Raw genomic sequence first — 15,473 nt, 5'->3', positions numbered from 1 at the left:
AGAAGATGATTTAAGGAAGACTGATAGATCTGGATAGAATGATATATTAAGGTACCAACTGAATTGATATTATGATATATACGTAACAAAAAAAGGAAAGGATGAGAAATCTCCTTTATAGGGAAATAGGAGAAAACTTGAGGGTAAGTAAGAGAAGCGAAAGCAAATGTGACAAACTAGACTGTGAGTGTGTGTCGGTACAGTGAAATATGTAAAGCAGAATAAGTTAAGTGAAAGACAGAAAAGCAAATAGCGAATGGATAAGAAAGACTTACACAAATTTATAGAGAATGTTCATAATAAAAGGTCAAGTGGTATCCACTGGAATAAGGCTAGTATTATGACGAAGCTTGATACATGGATCATCAAAGTATAAGTGCTCCCGAGTGGAGAATTTGAACCAATTATGAGCATGAGCTAATTACTGATCGGGATAAATGGAATGTGGCTTCAAATACACTACTACATTAAGGATATTACTCGAGTACCAGTGTTCAAGACTGGAGTTGGTACTATAAATTGAGAATTCTAAGCACCTCATGATTGTATTAAGGTTTCGTACATGGGTAACCCAAAGTATAGGGGATGTAAAGGAAGATATGGAAATAATGCAGTATACTAAATAGGTTAGAAAGGACTCCTATGTATTTGGAAAGTTAGAAATAAACATAAAATGACATGGATACACCGTAAAGGGGGGAAGTGGACAAGAGAAATACAAGCATAAGAGGAAATCAACTGACACTATCATGTGTACATAGGAACGCTTAAACTTCAAATGAGACCCCACAAGGGATGGATACGATCATACCAGCACTAACGCACCAGATCCGATCAGAACTCTGAAGTTAAGCATGCTTGGGCGAGAGTAGTACTAGGATGGGTGACCCCTTGAGAAATAAAAGAGGAAATGAAACACAAGTATTCGTACCTATTCCCTACATCTACAGGTAATCCTAACCTTTGGAACTTTGTTATTGATTGCTCAATAAAAGTATATGTTATGGCAACAGGATAGAGGAACTCCCTATATAGTCGATATAAGATCCGGAGGAAGGTTTTGGTTCACATTTGAGGACAAATTTTCTAAAGAAGGAAGGATGTTACACCCCGTACTTTGATACCTTGGGACGCTTTTTAAGCTTCTTAAGTTTCTGGGAAGCCTCTTAAGTTTCTTAGAAGTCATCATGTGAGTCGGATAGTCTATAACCCTATCAAACAACTCTAAGGAGATGAGAATGAGATACCCCAATAATAGGGAAGATTGGAAATAGGGTTACAAAAATTCGAAAGGAGTTGGAGGCCTAGAAATAAGTCATAGGACCCGATTGACTCGCGTAAGTTACCAACTGGGAGGTCTTACATACTTAAGCTACTCGAGTGCATGTTGAGATTAAGTAGCAAGGAATACATAGGCTCTTAAAATGTGACAAGATTACGAACCCATGGAAGAGAAATAAGGAAATAACGCACCTACTTGAAGCAAGTAAGTGACTCACCTACTTGACACATGGCAGCACATGATAGGTAAATGTGGCAGCATATGAAAGTGACATATGGCAGCAGGTGGCACACCTTGGGTGGACCTCATGCTGCCATGTGGAAGCGTATGATTGGCTACATGGCATGAGGTGGCACCCTAAGGGGATGCCACATGTCACTCCTAGGGGATGCCACATGTCAATCCTAGGGGATTCCACATGTCACCTCCTAAGGGATTATATATATACGTATATTGATGACTAGCATTTCAGTTTTCAGCATCATACACTTAGAAATTAAAAGATAAGTTGAGAGAAAAACCTAGAAGAAGAGAGCTACGGGTTCCCTCCAAAGCAAGGTGAGGTTTCGATTTCACTCCGTGAATAAAATTTTTAAGGTATCCTATGGTGATATGACGGTTTTTAACAACAAACAATTTATCGTTAGGACAAAGGGGAGGTTTTTGTTCTTGTAAACATACCCATTTTTGAATTGTACTGCTGTTAGTAATACGAGTATAACTCCTTGTGTAAGGCTTCGTTTCAAATGATTCAAGATGTTTTGGAAATATATTTTATAGGGATATAACTTTCATTTAGCCTCTAAAACCCTTTTTTTCTTTTCTCTACTCGAAAAAGGGTAATGAAGTATGGGGGAGGTGCTGCCAAGATTTTATTTTGGAAATCCTACACGGACTGCTCTTGGTATTTTGGGCATATCATTTTGTAAAAACTTTCTGTGGGGTGATTCAAAATTGTATGTGACCCTAAGACACATGTCTATAACTTTCATTGAATCCACAAATACTGTTCCCCTCAATTACCCCTTCGAAACTAAGCGACAATATAAGACAGTAGGCTGTCCAGAATTCACGTTTTGATAGTTTTGACGAGTTTGGCCAATTTCAGGTAAGGTAAGGTCTTTACTTTCTATTTGGAGGTTATGGTGTTTGTATGAAGTGTATTATATGTTGTTAAAGTGGCTGGAAATGTGAAAATATCATAGAAATGTTTGACGTTGGAAACAATCAAAAATGGAAGTCGTTATAGTTAAATTGTAGTTGAAATGAGGCACTGTGCGTGTGGGGTGCTACTACAGGTGTGTGGTGGTGTGTTGCAGGGACTAAAAGTATTATAAAAGAGGTTTGGTAGATGCTGGTTACAGCCACATGACCCTCCACTTCGTACGGTTAAAGGTTTTACGAAATAGCGACTAAAAACCCTATTTTGGTATTGTAATGTTAAGCAAGTTGGTATTTGTATATGACATGCAGGTTGTTGTTGTTGGTTGGCTGTAGTAATTAGGTATCTAATTGAAAATTCGGATAGGGCATGTTATAGGGGAGGTACTGCCCGATTTTCATTAACTCCGTAACTAACTAATAGACTAGTCGAGACTAGTCGAGGAAGGAGAATAAGGAATTGGTTCCTATGGATAGTTGGTGACAGAATTAAAAGATGGAAAGTCAAAGATTATTGATACTAGTATTACCTTCGTGTTAAATAGGTTCAGAGGACAACGAGACAAGCAGGGTTCAAAGCAATCGATAAGAGGTATGTGAAGCTTTCTCTTGGCATGTTTCTGGCATAATTATGTAAAGCTATTCTTCTTTCTTTCTGGCATATCTTAGATATAAGTTACGAATGGTTTGTATATGAGACATGGGGATAATTCCATTGGTAAATCTCCAAGTACAGTTCATAATTTTTATCCATTTCATGATGGTAGAACTCTTGTAATAGTTGAGCTATTGCCTTTTAAGGCTGTTATATGATAAAGTGTAATGCAGGTAAAGAGTCTCTTTCCCTTATTTTGGCAAGTTGGGGATGATCCCATGCACAAATCCTCGAGCATACTTCTTGACTCCTATCCACCTCCAGCTACTAAAACTCCCACAATAGTTGAGTTATTGTCTCTTAAACTTCTATAGGATGGGAAGTGATAAATATGTCAAGCCTATCCCTTCCTCCTTTCGAACCTGGATCAAGGATAGATGATATATTATATGAGCTCTAGAGTAATTCTATTCTTTAGCTCTGAATATGATTCATGTCTCTTACTTACTTTCGGGTGTCAAACTCTTAAAGTAGTTAAGATACCTTTCCTGAACCGTCTATATATTGATTAGTAGTGGGCTGTAAAGCTCCCTTCTTAAGCCGGTTGGTATTACCTTAAAATATGTCTACAACTCCTAACACTTCACTTAATGTAGCCCTAAGGGCACTCAAAGGGCACTTGAGATAATTATTATCCTAATTCACGAATGATAGTCTCTATGACTACCTTATTAAGTTTCAGATAATGATCCACCCGTGCGTATATGATAATGACACCGAGTCCCATAAAGGGCCAGGTACGGTATATGATAATGACACCGAGTCCCATAAAGGGCTGGGTACAGTATATAATAATGACATCGAGTCCCATAAAGGGACGGGTACGGTATTTGATAATGACATCGAGTCCTATAAAGGTCAGGGTATGGTATATGATAATTATGACACCGAGTCTCTTAGTGGGTCAAGTATGATATATGATGATATGATTATAAGACCGAGACCCATAATGGGCTAGGTATGGTATGATAAGATATGATGGTATGAGAGGGTAACGGTATGATATAGATGCACATTACTCTCTTGATCGAGTCCCTCACTAAAAGGCTAGATACGATAGATAGGCATGCATATGAAAACATAATGATGTATTTGTAACGTATGAGATGATACCGTATACGATTGTATGATGTCGTAAACGAAGATATGTTGACATCGAGTCCCACTGCGGGATGGATACGGTATATGAGGATGATGTACATACCCTCATGTTATAAGGTGTAGGTATAGTGCTTTACTAACTGTTAGTCCTGCATCTTTATTTCAGTTGTTGTCTTAATTACAATGTTTTATGCTTTATATACTTAGTATATGTATCTTACTGACCCTCTTTCTTCAAAGGGCTGCATTTCATGCCTGCAGGTACATTTACACGTGTTGGAAATTTGTCAGCTTAGGATTTCCACTCAGCTATGTTGGAAGTGCTCTACCACTCCGGAGCCTAGCTTTTGGTGCTAATCTTTTAAAGTACATATTGGTTTATTCAGGGGTACGGCGGGGGCCCTGTCCCACCATATGATACCGTAACTATTCTTAGAGGTCTCTAGACATATGTAAGTGGGTTGTTTATGAGTTTATTTCAGTTGTGCCTATACGACATGTTGTAAATGTTTTTACATTATGGCAGCCTTGTCGGCTTGCATGCCCTTTTATGGTACAATACGAATGAAAGAGGCTACATGTACATGAAAAAGTTTTAACTCAGTGGGGTTTTTGTGAGTAGTATCTCTTATTCATAGTTTGATTTGATTACAGTTGATAGGTATGCGTACGGGGGTCAAGGTTGGACCCCAGTTGTGGCCCACCGGTTGTGTCGTGACATGCAGCCTCAACACGATCTATTCCGTATTCATAATATTTATGGGTCGTACAAATGAAATTATACAATTTTCTCATTTTCATGTGTGTTAGTCAATGAATATTTTGGTGAACTGCATCCGATTTATTTCTATTTGGAACTATTATGGGACCCCCCGTAGGTATCCAAGATTTTAGTATGTGCGTGTGGGGTGCTGCTGCAGGTGTGTGGTGGTGTGTTGTAGGGCCTAAAAGTATTCTAAAAAAGGTTTGGGAGCTACTGGTTGCAGCCACACGACCCTCCTCTTCGTACGGGTAAAGGTTTTTCGAAATAGTGACTAAAAACCCTATTTTGGTATTGTAATGTTAAGCAAGTTGTGTGGAGCTTATGTGGAGTAATGTTTCTATGTATTATTTGTATATGAGATGCAGGTTGTTGTTATTGGTTGGCTGTAGTAATTATGAATCTAATTGGAAATTCGGATAGGGCACGTTATAGGGAAGGTGCTGCCCGATTTTCAGTAACTCCATAACTAACTAATAGACTAGTCGAGGAAGGCAAATAAGGAATAGGTTCCTATGGATAGTTGGTGATAGAATTAAAAGATGGAAAGTCAAAGATTATCGATACTAGTATTACCTTTGTGTTAAATAGGTTCAGAGGACGATGAGACAAGCCGGGTTCAAAGCAATCGATAAGAGGTATGTGAAGCTTTCTCTTGGCATGTTTCTGGCTTAAGTATGTAAATCTATTCTTCTTTCTTTATGGCATGTCTTAGATATAAGTTACAAATGGTTTGTATATGAGACATGGGGATAATTCTATTCGTAAATCTCTGAGTACAGTTCATAATTTTTATCCATTTCGTGATGGTAGAACTCTTGTAATAGTTGAGCTATTGCCTTTTAAGGCTGTTATATAATAAAATGTAATGCAGGTAAAGCGTCTCTTTCCCTTCTTTTGTCATGTCGTATTTTTAGGTGTGATGTGTATATGAAATGTAAGGATACACCTACAAAGAAAGCTTTGAATCTGACTCACGACTCCTATCTTCCAATTGAGGTGAGAGCTCCTATGCTAATTAAGCTAGTGCCTCTGACTATCTCCTCGATGATGAAACATAAAGGGTATATAAAGCTATCTCGTTCCTCTTGTCATATCCTTAATAGAAGTGCAATGTGTATATATGTGTGTGCAAGTTGGGGATGATCCCATGCACAAATCCCCGAGCATACTTCCCAACTCCTATCCACCTCCGGATACTTAAACTCCCACAATAGTTGAGTTATTGTCTCTCAAACTCCTATAGGGTGGGAAGTGATAAATATGTCAAGTCTATCCCTTCCTCGTTTTGACGTGGCTCAAGGATAGATGATATATGACATGAGCTCTAGAGTAATTCTATTCTTTAGCTCTGAATATGATTCATGTCTCTTACTTACTTTTGGGTGACAAACTCTTAAAGTAGTTAAGCTACCTTCCCTGAACCGTCTATATGTCGATTAGTAGTGGGATGTAAAGCTCCCTTCTTAAAGACTCTGGGATGACAGATGTCGCTGATTTCCTTAAGCCGGTTGGCATTACCCTAAAATATGTCTACAACTCCTGAGACTTCACTTAATGTAGCCCTAGGGGCACTCAAAGGGCACCTGAGATGATTATTATCCTGATCCACGAATGATAGTCTCTATGACTACCTTATTAAGTTTCAGATAATGATCCACCTGTGCGTATATGATAATGACACCGAATCCCATAAATGGCCGGGTATGGTATATGATAATGACACTGAGTTCCATAAAGGGCCGGGTACAGTATATAATAATGACACTGAGTCCCATAAAAGGATGGGTACGATATTTGATAATGACACCGAGTCCTATAAAGTTCACGGTACGGTATTTGATTATTATGACACTAAGTCTCCTAGTGGGCCAAGTATGGTATATGATGATATGATTATAACACCGAGACCCATAATAGGCCAGGTACGGTATGATAAGATATGATGGTATGAGAGGGTAAAGATATGATATAGATGCACATTACTCTATTGACCGAGTCCCTTGCTAAAAGGTTAGATACGATAGATAGGCATGCCTATGAAAACATAATAATGTATTTGTAATGTATGAGATAATATCATATACGATTGTATGATGCCGTAGATGAAGATATGGTGACACCGAGTCCCACTGTGGGCCGGATACGGTATATGAGGATGATGTACATGCCCTCATGTTATAAGGTGTAGGTATGGTGCTTTACTAACTGTTACACTTGTGTCCTGCATCCTTATTTCAGTTATTGTCTTAATTACAATTTTTATGCTTTATATACTCAGTACATGTATCGTACTGACTCCCTTTCTTTAGGGGGCTGCGTTTTATGCATGCAGGTACAGGTACACGTGTTGGGAATCTGTCAGCTTAGGATTTCCACTCAGCTATGTTGGAAGTGCTCCACTATTCTAAAGCCTAGATTTTGGTGGTGATCTTTTAAAGTACATATTGGTTTATTCAAAGGTACAGCGGGGGACCTATCCCGGCATATGATATCGTTACTATTCTTAGAGGTCTGTAGACATATGTAAGTGAGTTGTTTATGAGTTTATTTTGGTTGTGCCTATATGGAATGTTGTAAATGTTTTTACGTTATGGCAGCCTTGTCGGCTTTCGTGCCCTTTTATGGTATGATACGAATGAAAGAGGCTACATGTATATGAAAAAGTTTTAACTCAGTGCTGTTTTTGTGAGTAGTATCTCTTGTTCATAGTTTGATTTGACTATAATTGATATGTATGCATACGGGGGTCCAGGTTAGACCCTAGTCGCGGCCTATATGTTGGGTCTTGACAGAAGTCATATCAGACCAGTTCATCCTCAGAGTGTCTATAGACCATGTCTAGTAGAGTCTTGATTATCGATGTGTTGCGGGCTACATCTATAAATAGAAGGCTATAGGACATTTAGGATATTTCGTTTCTTTCATATCTAAGGTCGTGCGATAGAGCCAAGTCATAGGAAGTGGAATTCCTTATACTAACCTCTAATTTAAGATGAAAGACAACGTCGATAGAAGAAAATGACTGATGATATGGAAAGTTAAAAAGCAAGCAGTTAAGGCAAGGCACGAGAGTGGTGTGCCAGGTAAGGTATGGAAATACGATTGACATGTAAAGTCAGAAATTGAAAGGAAAAGTGGACGAAAAGACTAACAGGCATAGTTCGAGTTGGACATGTAAGGTAAGTCCATTGTTTTATACTATTGTTGATATTGGGCGGCTTGTAAGGCTACGAGATGATGTGATATGATACGTATATATGTATCTTTATGCGTACTGGCCCTGTGAGGCACTGTTGGTATTTTCTGCATGCAGGTTTGAGATAGTAAGAAATACAGAGGAAACTCTATCCACATTTTCCAAAATAATAGAAATAGAATGAGATATAGGGCTGTAGTATGTCTTGAAAGGTCGGGCCCACAATAATGATGAAATTTGGATAAATCACGAGTATGGATGACCTCAAGAAATAAGTTAATTGCTGAATTGATAGCAATAGAAACTAGGATGTCGATATTAATATGGTAAACCAAAGTTGGAAATGACTTGTGACCCTAAGAAGATGATTTAATAAAGACTAATAGATCTGGATAGAACGATATATTAAGGTACCAACTGAATTGATATTATGATATATACGTAACAAAAAAAGGAAAGGACGAGAAATCTCCTTTATAGGGAAATAGGAGAAAACTTGAGGGTAAGTAAGAGAAGCGAAAACAAATGTAACAAACTAGACTGTGAGTGTGTGCCGGTATAGTGAAATATGTAAAGCAGAATAAGTTAAGTGAAAGACAGAAAAGCAAATAGCGAATGGATAAGAAAGACTTACACAAATTTATAGAGAATGTTCATAATAAAAGGTCAAGTGGTATCCACTGGAATAAGGCTAGTATTATGACGAAGCTTGATACATGGATCATCAAAGTATAAGTGCTCCCGAGTGGAGAATTTGAACCAATTATGAGCATGAGCTAATTACTGATCGGGATTAATGGAATGTGGCTTCGAATACACTACTACATTAAGGATATTACTCGAGTACCAGTGTTCAAGACTGGAGTTGGTACTATAAATTGAGAATTCTAAGCACCTCATGATTGTATTAAGGTTTCGTACATGGGTAACCCAAAGTATAGGGGATGTAAAGGAAGATATGGAAATAATGCAGTATACTAAATAGGTTAGAAAGGACTTCTATGCATTGGGAAAGTTAGAAATAAACAGAAAATGACATAGATACACCCTAAAGGGGGGAAGTGGACAAGAGAAATACAAGCATAAGAGGAAATCAACTGACGCTATCATGTGTACATGGGAACGCTTAAACTTCAAATGAGACCCCACAAGGGATGGATGTGATCATACCAGCACTAATGCACCAGATCCCATCAGAACTCTGAAGTTAAGCATGTTTGGGCGAGAGTAGTACTAGGATGGGTGACCCCCTGAGAAATAAAAGAGGAAATGAAACACAAGTATTCGTACCTATTCCCTACATCTACAGGTAATCCTAACCTTTGGAACTTTGTTATTGATTGCTCAATAAAAGTATATGTTATGGCAACGGGATAGAGGAACTCTCTATATAGTCGATATAAGATCCGGAGGAAGGTTTTGGTTCACATTTGAGGACAAATGTTCTAAAGGGGGAAAGATATTACACTCCCGTACTTTGATACCTTGGGACGCTTCTTAAGCTTCTTAAGTTTCTGGGAAGCCTCTTAAGTTTCTTAGAAGTCATCATGTGAGTCGGATAGTCTATAACCCTATCAAACAACTCTAAGGAGGGGAGAATGAGATACCCCAATAATAGGGAAGATTGGAAATAGGGTTATAAAAATTCGAAAGGAGTTGGAGGCCCAGAAATAAGTCATTGGACTCGATTAACTCGCGTAAGTTAGCAACTGGGAGGTCTTACGTACTAAAGCTACTAGAGTGTATGTTGAGATTAAGTAGCAAGGAATACATAGGCTCTTAAAATGTGACAAGATTACGAACCCATGGAAGAGAAATAAGGAAATAACGCACCTACTTGAAGCAAGTAAGTGACTCACCTACTTGACACATGGCAGCACATGATAGGTAAATGTGGCAGCACATGAAAGTGACACATGGCAGTAGGTGACACACCTTGGGTGGACCTCATGCTGCCACGTGGAAGCGTATGATTGGCTACATGGCATGAGGTGGCACCCTAAGGGGATGCCACATGTCACTCCTAGGGGATGCCACATGTCACTCCTAGGGGATACGACATGTCACCTCCTAAGGAATTATATATATACGTATATTGATGACTAGCATTTCATTTTTCAGCATCATACACTTAGAAATTAAAAGATAAGTTGAGAGAAAATCCTAGAAGAAGAGAGCTACGAGTTCCCTCCAAAGCAAGGTGAGGTTTCGATTTCACTCCGTGAATAAAATTTTTAAGGTATCCTATGGTGATATGACGGTTTTTAACAACAAAAAATTTATTGTTAGGACAAAGAGGAGGTTTTTGTTCTTGTAAACAAACCCATTTTTGAATTGTACTACTGTTAGTAATACGAGTATAACTCCTTGTGTAAGTCTTCGTTTCAAATGATTCAAGATGTTTTGAAAATCTATTTTATAGGGATATAACTTTCATTTAGCCTCTAAAACCCATTTTTTCTTTTCTCTACTCGAAAAAGGGTAATGAAGTATGGGGGAGGTGCTGCTAAGATTTTATTTTGGAAATCCTACACGGACTGCTGTTGGTATTTTGGGCGTATCATTTTGTAAAAACTTTCTGTGGGTTGATTCAAAATTGTATGTGAACCTAAGACACATGTCTATAACTTTCATTGAATCCACAAATCCTGTTCCCCTCAATTACCCCTTCGAAACTAAGCGACAATATAAGACAGTAGGTTGTCCAGAATTCACGTTTTGATAGTTTTGACTAGTTTGGCCAATTTCGGGTAAGGTAAGGTCTTTACTTTCTATTTGGAGGTTATGGTGTTTGTATGAAGTGTATTATATGTTGTTTAAGTGGCTGAAAATGTGAAAATATCATAGAAATGTTTCACGTTGGAAATAATCAAAAATGGAAGTCGTTATAGTTAAATTGTAGTCGAAATGAGGCACTGTGCGTGTGGGGTGCTACTGCAGCTGTGTGGTGGTGTGTTGCAGGGACTAAAAGTATTATAAAAGAGGTTTGGTAGATGCTGGTTACATCCACATGACCCTCCACTTCGTACGGTTAAAGGTTTTACGAAATAGCGACTAAAAACCCTATTTTGGTATTGTAATGTTAAGCAAGTTGGTATTTGTATATGACATACAAGTTGTTGTTGTTGGTTGGCTGTAGTAATTAGGTATCTAATTGAAAATTCGGATAGGGCACGTTATAGGGGAGGTGCTTCCCGATTTTCATTAACTCCGTAACTAACTAATAGACTAGTCGAGGAAGGAGAATAAGGAATTGGTTCCTATGGATAGTTGGTGACAGAATTAAAAGATAGAAAGTCAAAGATTATTGATACTAGTATTACCTTCGTGTTAAATAGGTTCAGAGGACAACGAGACAAGCAGGGTTCAAAGCAATCGATAAGAGGTATGCGAAGCTTTCTCTTGGAGTGTTTCTGGCATAAGTATGTAAAGCTATTCTTCTTTCTTTCTAGCATATCTTAGATATAAGTTACGAATGGTTTGTATATGAGACATGGGGATAATTCCATTGGTAAATCTCCAAGTACAGTTCATAATTTTTATCCATTTCGTGATAGTAGAACTCTTGTAATAGTTGAGCTATTGCCTTTTAAGGCTGTTATATGATAAAATGTAATACAGGTAAAGAGTCTCTTTCCTTTATTTTGGCAAGTTGGGGATGATCCCATGCACAAATCCCCGATCATACTTCCTAACTCCTATCTACCTCCAGCTACTAAAACTACCACAATAGTTAAGTTATTGTCTCTTAAACTCCTATAGGATGGGAAGTGATAAATATGTCAAGCCTATCCCTTCTTCTTTTCGAACCTGGATCAAGGATAGATGATATATGATATGAGCTCTAGAGTAATTCTATTCTTTAGCTCTGAATATGATTCATGTCTCTTACTTACTTTTAGGTGTCAAACTGTTAAAGTAGTTAAGATACCTTCCCTGAACCGTCTATATATTAATTAGTAGTGGGCTGTAAAGCTCCCTTCTTAAAGACTCTGGGATGACAGATGACCCTAATTTCCTTAAGCTAGTTGGCATTACCTTAAAATATGTCTACAACTCCTGAGACTTCACTTAATGTAGCCCTAAGGGCAATCAAAGGGCACTTGAGATGATTATTATCCTGATTCACGAATGATAGTCTCTATGACTACCTTATTAAGTTTCAGATAATGATCCACCCGTGCATATATGATAATGACATCGAGTCCTATAAAGGGCCAGGTACGGTATATGATAATGACACCAAGTCCCATAAAGGGCTGGGTACAGTATATAATAATGACATCGAGTCCCATAAAGGGACGGGTACGGTATTTGATAATGACATCGAGTCCTATAAAGGTCAGGGTATGGTATATGATAATTATGACACCGAGTCTCTTAGTGGGTCAAGTATGGTATATGATGATATGATTATAACACCGAGACACATAATGGGCCAGGTACGGTATGATAAGATATGATGGTATGAGAGGGTAACGGTATGATATAGATGCACATTACTCTCTTGACCGAGTCCCTCACTAAAAGGCTAGATACGATAGATAGGCATGCATATGAAAACTTAATGATGTATTTCTAACGTATGAGATAATACCGTATACGATTGTATGATGTCGTATACGAAGATATATTGACACCGAGTCCCACTGCGGGCCGGATACTGTATATGAGGATGATGTACATGCCCTCATGTTATGATGTACTGCATCTTTATTTTAGTTGTTGTCTTAATTACAATGTTTTATGCTTTATATACTTAGTACATGTATCGTATTGACCCTCTTTCTTCAAAGGGCCGCGTTTCATGCCTGCAGGTACAGGTACACGTGTTGGAAATTTGTCAGCTTAGGATTTCCACTTAGCTATGTTGAAAGTGCTCCACCATTCCGGAGCCTAGCTTTTGGTGCTAATCTTTTAAAGTACATATTGGTTTATTCAGGGGTACGGCGGGGGCCCTGTCCCGCCATATTATACCGTTACTATTCTTAGAGGTCTCTAGACATATGTAAGTGGGTTGTTTATGAGTTTATTTCAGTTGTGCCTATACGACATATTGTAAATGTTTTTATATTATGGCAGCCTTGTCGGCTTACGTGCCCTTTTATGGTACAATACGAATGAAAGAGGCTACATGTACATGAAAAACTTTTAACTCAGTGGGGTTTTTGTGAGTTGTATCTCTTGTTCATAGTTTGATTTGACTACAGTTGATAGGTATGCATACGGGGGTCAAGGTTGGACCCTAGTTGTGGCCCACCGGTTGTGTCGTGACATGCAGCCTCAATACGATCCATTCCGTATTCATAATATTTATGGGTCGTACAAATGAAATTATATAATTTTCTCATTTTCATGTGTGTTAGTCAATGAATATTTTGGTGAACTGCATCTGATTTATTTCTATTTGGAACTATTATGGGACCCCCCGTAGGTACCCAAGATTTTAGTATGTGCGGTATCGGCATGATCCATGGTGCATTTATAGCATTTAGGGACTGCACAAGCAGAATTAGGCATTTTTCTCATTTTTCGTGTTTGTTAGCCCATTAATATTTTGGTGAACTGGGTTGTTGTTGAGTTCTTTTTGTAACAATTATTAGAACCTACGTAGGTACCCAGGGGATCAAAAGGTGTGGCCTCGACATGATACATCACTCATTTGTAGCATTTATGGTCTACACATGCGGAATAATGTGATTTTCTCATTTTTTTCGTGTGTAACGCCCATGAATATTTTGGTGAACAGGCTTCTGGTTAATTTCTTTCCAAAAACACAAGGGACCCTATATAGATACCTTGGGGATCAGTACGTACTACCTCAACATGATCCATGGTGCATTCATAGCATTTAGGGCCGCAAAAGCGGAATTGGGCAATTTTCTCATTTTTTTATTTGTGTGTTAGCCCATTAATATTTTGGGGAACTAGCTTCTGGTCGATTTATTTATGAAACCATTATGAAACCTTCCGTAGGTACCCAAAAAATCAATACGTTCATCCTTAACACAATCCACTTTGCATTCATACAATTTAGGGGTAACACAAGCAGAATTAGGTGATTTTCTCACTTTTTCGTTGTGTTAGGCCATTAATATTTTGGTGAACTAGCTTATGGTTGATTTTTTTATGAAATCCTTATGATACCCTTCATAGTTACCTGAGGGATCAGTATGTATGACCTCGACAGAATCCACAATGTATTCATAGGATTTAGGGGTGTACCAGCGGAACTAGGCTATTTTCTCATTTTTTTCGTGTGTGTTTTTCCATTAATATTTTGGTGACCTGGGTTCCATCAATTTCTTTACGAAACCATTATGGAACCCTCAATAGGTACTGGGAAGATCAGTACATACGACTTTGGCATGATCCATAGTGCATTCAAAGCTTTGGGGCGGCACAAAGTGGAATTGGGTGATTTCCTCATTTGTTTTGTGTGTGTTAGCCCATGAATATTTTGGTGAACTGAATTTTGGTCAATTGCTTTATGAAAAACTTATATGAACTTTATAGGTACCCAATCAATCGGTATATGCGACCTCAACATGATCCATACCGCATTCATAGCATTTAGGGGCTGCAAAAGCGGAATTGTGCGATTTTCTCATTTTCGTGTGTGTTAGCCCATTAATATTTAGTGAACTGGCTTCTGGTTGATTTCTTTGTAAATTCATTATTAGACCCTCTGTAGCTTCTTGTTGGATTAGTACATGTGGCTTCAGCATGATACACGATGCATTCATAGCATTTAGTGGCCGCACAAGCAGAATTAGTCAATTTTCTCATTTTTTTCATGTGTGTTAGACCATTAATATTTTGGTGAACTGACTTCTGATCGATTTTTTATGAAACCATTATGATACCATTCGTAGGTACTCAGGTATAAGTATGTGCGGCCTCGGCATGATTCTCGGTGCAATAATAGAATTTAGGGGCCGCACAAATAGAATAAAGTGATTTCCACATTTTTTCATGTGTTAACCCATTAATATTTTGGTGAACTGGCTTCTGGTCTATATCTAACCCAAATAATTATGGGACCCCTCCGTAGGTACTGTAGGGATCAATATGTATGGTCTCGACATGATCCACTATGCATTCATAGTATTAATGGGTCACACAAGCAGAATTATGCGATTTTCTCATTTCTTCATTTGTGTTAGCCCATTAATATTTTAGTGAACTAGCTTCCGATTAATTTATTCCCGAATCCCTTATAGGACCCTCCATAGGTACCCATGGGATTAGTATGTGCAGCTTCGACATGATCCACGGCGCATTCATAGCATTTAGGGATCATAGAAATAAAATT

At 38.2% G+C, this 15,473-nt stretch overlaps 2 pseudogenes; both read left to right on the top strand.

The window, feature by feature from the left end:
- Positions 1-797: 797 nt before the first annotated feature.
- LOC129904200 (5S ribosomal RNA) lies at positions 798-919 on the top strand (annotated as a pseudogene).
- An 8,395-nt stretch (positions 920-9,314) lies between these two features.
- LOC129904984 (5S ribosomal RNA) lies at positions 9,315-9,436 on the top strand (annotated as a pseudogene).
- The last annotated feature ends 6,037 nt before the right edge of the window (positions 9,437-15,473 follow it).

Source organism: Solanum dulcamara, chromosome 1, assembly GCF_947179165.1.
Source record: "Solanum dulcamara chromosome 1, daSolDulc1.2, whole genome shotgun sequence".
Taxonomy (NCBI): domain Eukaryota; kingdom Viridiplantae; phylum Streptophyta; class Magnoliopsida; order Solanales; family Solanaceae; genus Solanum; species Solanum dulcamara.
Note: the sequence above shows the minus strand (reverse complement) of the source record. Positions and strands in the feature narration are given on the sequence as shown.